Raw genomic sequence first — 7822 nt, 5'->3', positions numbered from 1 at the left:
GTATACCTTCACTTGTTTTTGGCTTTTGCCTCAGAACCAAATACACTGCTCAATGCTAGTATTACCATATGGGACCTTAGAGACTACGCATCTGTGTTCTATTATTCACACTAAGGAAATGTATAGTTTTCCTACTCTGATCTCATTTATTAGAATATTTTCATTTAATTAATTCATTTAGATTTTTCCATTATGTGCTATTACAAGCCACATTAAATTATATGTGGTAAGGAATTTTTAAAAAATTCATTCAAATTCCTGCCCAGTATGAACTCACGGCCAACTTCTTCACTAATAAAAAGGACGTATTATAACTACATTTTTATCTAACCTGGACTGCCCTTCCTCTTCCCGATTATTCAAATTCTGTCCACCCCTTCAAGGACCAATTTAAGTCTCTCTACTACTCCACAGTATCTTCTTCACTGACTACTACCGTATCACTGCTGTTTGAACATTCATATTATTCCTTCTGTGCCACATAGCGTAATAATGAAGTATATCCTGTCTAATACTGTTCAATGATTTTATAGTTTATTATCATTCTGACCACATTATAAGCTATTTGAGATTCTCCCTTTGTCCTAGACTTGTGTCCAGTATGGACTAAAAAAGTACTCAAAAACTTGATAGTGATGGCTATCACTGTCACTATGATGAAGACTCAAATGACTACAATGTATAGATATACATGTATAGATGACAACATTGCTGGGGAGAGAGGACACTTAAGGGGAAAAAAACACAAAAAAATAAAGAAAAAAACCAATAAAATTAAAGTTATTTATAAATTACAGGAATTTAAAAAAAGTTATCAGGGGTGCCTGGGTGGCTCAGATGGTTAAGCATCTGCATTTAGCTTGGGTCATGACCCCAGGGTCCTGGGATCGAGCCCTGCATCAAGCCCCGCGTCGGGCTCCCTGCTAGGCGGGGGGCCTGCTTCTCCCCCTGCTCATAGTCTCTCTCTCTCTCTCTGTATCTCTGTGTCTTTAATGAATAAATAAAAAAAAAAAACTTAAAAAAAAAGTTATCAGTAATTTTGAGGCTAGCTCAAATGACAAAAAATAAGAAGTCATTTTACATAAGACAATAAGAGTACAGACCAACCACATACATAGAACACTAACTAGACTATTTATGGTGATGGAATTGTGAAAGAGAATATTATAAAAGAGGAATGGAAAGAATAAGACCTCAACTATTTTTTTTTTTTAAAGATTTTTTATTTATTTGATAGAGAGAGACACAGCGAGAGAGGGAACACAAGCAGGGGGTGGGAGAGGGAGAAGCAGGCTTCCCGCTGAGCAGGGAGCCCGATGCGGGGCTCGATCCCAGGACCCTGGGATCATGACCTGAGCCGAAGGCAGACGCCCAACGACTGAGCCACCCAGGTGCCCCAAGACCTCAACTATTATCTCCACACTTATGGGAGTTTTAGTCAATGCCTGAATCACTGAATTTTAGATTTGGGAGGATCTGTAATATAAAGGCCATCTAGTTCATCCTCCTCATTATATGAAGAATATGGGACTTACAGAAGTTGAAATGATTCACCCAGGCTCAAATAAATCATATTAAAACAAGATTAGAAAGGAGATCTTCTGGGGGCACCTGGCTGGCTCAGTCCATAGAGCATGACTCTTGATCTTGAGGTTGTGAATTTGAGCCCCATGTTGGGCAAAGAGATTACTTAAGAATCTTAGATGTTCTTTTTTTTTTTTTAAAGATTTTATATATTTATTTGACAGAGAGAGACACAGCGAGAGAGGGAACACAAGCAGGCGGAGTGGGAGAGGGAGAAGCAGGCTTCCCGCGGAGCAGGGAGCCCGATGCGGGGCTCGATCCCAGGACCCTGGGATCATGACCTGAGCCGAAGGCAGACGCGTAACGACTGAGCCACCCAGGTGCCCCAAGAATCTTAGATGTTCTGAAAAGTAAAATTATTAGTGAATTCTAAAACATGATAATTTTTGATGTACAGTGAAAAATAAGGATTACATGAATGTTTTATCTGCCATCTGTCTCTTTTTGGAAAATCTGCATACCTAAAACATATACACACCCACACACCCAATCACACCACCACCAGTACTACCACCATGCCACAAAGTAAATGACAATAATGTCTTGGTTACCATATGCCTCACCCGCCAGATTAAAGAAAAGCAGCTGATTAAAGGAGTGTCTATTCTCATGAGACTAATGTGATGCTGATTACACACGACAAGTTGTCATACTTGATAATAAGCCATGTGGAAAACCTAAACCAGAAAAAGTCTACTGCTGTCAGGACACAAAAGGCTATTTATTTAGCAAACCAATGACACAGACAGATTCAGTGATTTTCATTTAATCACCCCCAACCCAGACTTTCAAAGGCAAAGAGCTATGCAGTACCACCAATGCAGCATAAATCCTCTGCTATAAACCCAGAGAAAAATGTTTCAAAGACAAACAGACTTTAGCACACCAAATCCCACCCACTTCAGTGTAAAACCAAGAGTCAAGTGAGTCAGCAATCATCATATTCCAGCCTGAAATACACTCAGGGCTTTCAAAGTGAATATCAGATCAACAAGTTTAGAATAGTTGTATGAGCAGAACAAAATGCTTTCTAAATCTATGGGTCTCCAAACTGAATGCACAATAAAATTACTGAGCAAATGTATTAAAAATACAGATTCCCAAACCCTATCATGGAGCATCTGGTTTAATAGCTCTGGGGTAGGGCTCCATGATTTTTTTTAGTATTTTTTTTTTTTTTTTAGTAATCTCTACACCCAACCATGGGCAGGAACTTACAACCAGAAGATGGAGTCACATGCTCTACCGACTAAGCCAGCCAGGCGCACCCATGATTCTTTTTTTTTTTTTAAGATTTTATTTATTTATTTGAGAGAGAGAGCAAGTGAGGGAGAGAGCATGAGCATGGGGAAGGGCGGAGGGAGAGAAGCAGACTCCCTGCCAAGCAGGGAGCCCGATGTGGGCCTGGATCCCAGCACCCCAGGATCATGACCTGAGGGGAAGGCAGACGCCCAACTGACTGAGCCACCCAAGTGGCCCCCCATGATCTTTTTTTAAGTAAGCATTCAGGCAGTTAGTCTTGACAAACACTGCTTTAGAAAACCCAAATGAGGGGCACCTGGGTGGCTCAATTAAGCAACTGCCTTCTGCTCAGGTCATGATCTCAGGATCTTGGGATCCAGCCTGGCAACAGGCTCCCTGCTTGGCAGGGAGTCCGTTTCTCCTTCTGCCCCTCCCCCCATTCATGCTCTCTCTCTCTCTCTCTAATACATAAATAAAATCTTTAAAAAAAAACCCACCCAAACAGTTATAATCAAATTAAAAACATCTACTAAACATACAGACATGGTTCAATTATTTACTCAATAGCAAAAACAATACCCCAAATGATACCACAGTAGACAGATTTTTAAAAAGTACAAAATAGCCTTTTGCCTCATTGCATTTGAGAGAGCAATATGGGTCACCAGAAGCTCTCTTGGAGCCATCCCAGAAAATTCAGCCAGGGTTCTCATTCTTGCCACATCTGCTCAAACCTGCACGGTCTGATCCGGAAATCTGGCCTCAATATGTGCCCCAGTGTTTCCATCAGTACACGGAGGATAGAGGCTTCATTAAGCTGGATTAAGTGAATTTCCTTGAATGGGTCATCCAAGAGACCTACCTTAACTGCAGAAATCCAACATAAGTACCTTCATGCTAACTCATTATACATAAAAATACTTCAGTTATGAATGTTTAAAAAATAGGTTCCAGGGCGCCTGGGTGACTCAGTTGGTTAAGCAACCGCCTTCGGCTCAGGTCATGATCCCAGGGTCCTGGGATCGAGTCCCACATCGGGCTCCCGGCTCAGTGGGGAGCCTGCTTCTCCCTCTGACCCTCTCCTCTCTCATGCTGTTTCTCTCTCGCTCGCTCTCTAATAAATAAATAAATAAAATCTTAAAAAAAAAAAATGTTTAAAAAAAATAGGTTCCAGTGTTCCCACACCCCAAGGTATCTTGCACATGGGGAGACAGATTTGGGGGAGACAGATTTGAGAGAGGACAGATTTGAAGGAAAAGAATGCAGTGAAATTTCATCACGCACCCACTCAAAATCTGATTTCAGGATCAAATATCTGTTCCTGATAGAAAAGCTGAGAAAAGAATGAAACAGTACACATCTCCAGAAATAATGAACTGAATCAAAATCTGGGATGGGGTTATAGATGGCAATACCCTCCAAACTGACCTACAGATTCAATGCAGTCCCTTTCAAAATTCCAACTGCAGGGCGCCTGGCTGTCTCAGGCCATGGAGTATACGAACTACTCTTGATCTTAGGGTTTTAAGTTCGAACCCCACTTTGGTTGTAGAGATTACTTAAAAATTTTATCTTAGGGCGCCTGGGTGGCTCAGTCGGTTAAGCGACTGCCTTCGGCTCAGGTCATGATCCCAGGGTCCTGGGATTGAGTCCCGCATCGGGCTCCCTGCTCTGCGGGGAGCCTGCTTCTCCCTCTCCCACCCCCCTGCTTGTGTTCCCTCTCTCGCTGTGTCTCTCTCTGTCAAATAAATAAATAAAATCTTAAAAAAAAAAAATTATATCTTAAAAAAAAAAAATTCCAACTGCCTTTGTTCCAGAAATGGATAAAACAATCCTAAAATTCATATAGAATTGCAAGAGACACAAAATAGTCAAAGTGATTTTGAAAAAGAAGAACAAAGTAGAAGGACTCAAACTTTATAATTTCAAAACTTACTACAGAGCTATAACATGATGTATGGTTATGGAATAAAGACAGACCGATAGACCAATGGAATCTAATTGAGAGGCCAGAAATAAATCCATATATTTAAGGTCAATTGATTTTTTTAAAAGATTTTATTTATATATTTGAGAGAGAGAGAGCATGAAAGCGGGGAGAGTCAGAGGGAGAAGCAGACTCCCTGCTGAGCAGGGAGCCCAATGCGGGACTCGATCCTGGGACTCCAGGATCATGACCTGAGCTGAAGGCAGTTCCTTAACCAACTGAGCCACCCAGGTGCCCTTAAGGTCAATTGATTTTTGAGAAGGGAACCAAGACCATTCAACAGAGGAATGAAGAAACTTTTCAACAAATGGTGCTGGGAGAACTGCATATTCCCATGCAAAATAATGAATCTACATGCCTACTTCACAGCATATACAAAAATTAGTTCAAAATGGATCAAAGATCTAAAATTTTTTTAAGTTTTTTTTTAAGTAATCTCTACACCCAACACAGGACTTGAATGCACAACACCGAGATCAAGAGTTGCACACTCCACCAACCAAGCCAGCCAGGCACCCCTAACAAAGATCTAAATTTAAAAGCTAAAACTATAAAACTCTTAAAAGGAAACATAGGTGAAAATGTGCATGACTCTCGATTAAGTAATGGCTTCTTAGATATGACACCAAAATCATAAGAAATCAAAGAAAACACAGATAAACTGGACTTCATAAAAATTAAAAATGTATATCAAAGTACACTACCAACACAAACAACAGAATGGAAGAGAATATCTGAAATCATGTATCTGATAAGGGTCTGGTATCTAAAATACATAAAGAATTCTTAAGGACACCTGGGTGCCTCAGTAGGTGAAGCATCTGCCTTCAGCTCAGGTCACGATCCCAGAGTCCTGGGATGGAGCCCTGTGTCCAGCTCCCTGCTCAGCAGGGATCCTGATTCTCCCTCTCCCTCCTGCTCCCCCAGCTTGTGCTCTCTCTCTCTGGCAAATAAAATAAATAAAATATTTTTAAAATATAAAAATAAAGAATTCTTATAGCTCAACAATAGAAAGACAAATAACCCAATCAAAAAAGGGCAAAGGATAAGAATAGACATTTCTCCAAAGATATGCAAATGACCAATAAGCACATGAAAAGATGTTCAACATCATTAGCATTAGGGAAATGAAAATTAAAAACATAGTGAGATACCACCACACACCCACTAGAGTAGCTATAATCAAAAACAGCAATGATAGCAAGTTTGGCAAAGACAGAGAGAAACTGGAACCCCCATACATTGCTGGTAGAAACCCAAAATGACACAACCACTGTGGAAGACAGCTTGGTAGTTTGTTACAACTAAAGATAGTCTTATCATATGATCTAGCAATCATGCTCCTTGGTATTTACTCAAATGAGATGAAAACTTCTATCAACACAAAAACTGGCACGTGAATGTTTAAAACAACTTTATTCATAATTGTCAAAACATGGAAGCAATCAAGATGTTCTTCAATAGGTGAATGGAGAAACAAACTATGGTACATCCCTACAATGGAATATTATTCAGCAATAAAAGAAATGAGCTGTCACAATGAGACACCACACTTCACACCCATTAGGATGGCTACTATAAAACAAAACCATAAAACAGAAAACAAGTATTGGTGAGGATGTAGAGAAATTGGAACCCTTGTGTATTGCAGATGGGAATATAAAATGATGCAGCTACTGTGGAAAAAAGTAAGGCAGTTCTTCCAAAAATTAAATGTAGAATTACCATGTGATCCAGCAAACCTACACCTGAGTATATACCCACAAGAACTGAAAGCAGAGACTCAAATAGATGTTTGTAACACCAATGTTTACAGCAGCATTATTCACAATAGCCAAAAGGGAGAAATAACCCAAATGTCCATCAGCAGATGAATGGATAAGCAAAATGTGTGACATGCATACGTTAGAATATTATTCAGCCTTAAAAAAGGAATGAGGGGCCTGGCTGGCTCAGTAGGTAGAGCATGTGACTCTCAATCTCAGGGTCATGAAATTAAGCCCCATGTTGGGCACAGAGATTACTTAAAAAAAAAAGGAATGAAATTCTGATACATACTATAGCATGGATGAACCCTAAAGACATTATGCTAAGGGGTGCCTGGGTGGCTCAGTTGGTTAAGCGACTGCCTTCGGCTCAGGTCATGATCCTGGAGTCCCGGGATCGAGTCCCACATCGGGCTCCCTGCTCAGCAGGGAGCCTGCTTCTCCCTCTGACCCTCCCCCCTCTCATGTGCTCTCTCTCTCTCTCTCTCATTCTCGCTCTCTCAAATAAATAAATAAATAAAATCTTAAAAAAAAAAAGACATTATGCTAAGTGAAATAAGTCAGACCCAAAAGAACAAATATTATTTGATTCCACTCAAATGAGGTGCCTAGAAGAGTTAAATTCATAGAGACAGAAAGTAGAATAGTGGTTGCCTGGGGCTGAAGGGAAGAGGGAAACGGGAGTGACTGCTTAATGGTTGAGTGAATAACAAACCAGTAGCACAGCTACATGTATTTGATAGTCACTTTACTAACAGATGAACTTACTCTCCTTTCCAACTTAAAAAAGAAATGTCTTATTAATAAATCCGTATTACTTCAGCAACAAGGTGCTCCATCTTAATAAATGCAAAACTGTGCATAATAGAAGTTATTATTTGACATCAAATATGCAATTCAGCAAGACTTCTACTAGTCAGAGTATATAATCCAGAACAGGGTTGACTATATTCAACACAAACTAACACTGTCTGGAAGAGCTGGCTCGTTCTGGGAAAGTGTAGAGTTAACTATTTATGGAAAAGTCTATAATCAGCACATGACTCAGGAAAAAATGAAAAACATTCAATGTGACAAAAATCTTGCATCATGAACTGGGTCACCTCCCTTAACCTCTCCTTCTCACGCTTACTGCTTCATGAACTTGAAACCAAACCCTACCCACATTACACCAATGGATGCTACCACAGATCCTATTTATAATAACATGGCATGAGAATAAGCTTTAAATCACATTTTAGAT

The 7822-nt window shown here is 40.0% G+C and overlaps 1 pseudogene; it reads left to right on the top strand.

The window, feature by feature from the left end:
• Positions 1–3482: 3482 nt before the first annotated feature.
• LOC115943886 (small ribosomal subunit protein uS14 pseudogene) lies at positions 3483–3652 on the top strand (annotated as a pseudogene).
• Positions 3653–7822: the final 4170 nt, after the last annotated feature.

This window comes from Leptonychotes weddellii, unplaced genomic scaffold, assembly GCF_054177405.1.
Source record: "Leptonychotes weddellii isolate Sample4059 unplaced genomic scaffold, ASM5417740v2 HiC_scaffold_1559, whole genome shotgun sequence".
In the NCBI taxonomy this organism is placed as follows: Eukaryota; Metazoa; Chordata; class Mammalia; order Carnivora; family Phocidae; genus Leptonychotes; species Leptonychotes weddellii.
This window is presented reverse-complemented; position numbering and strand designations above follow the sequence as displayed.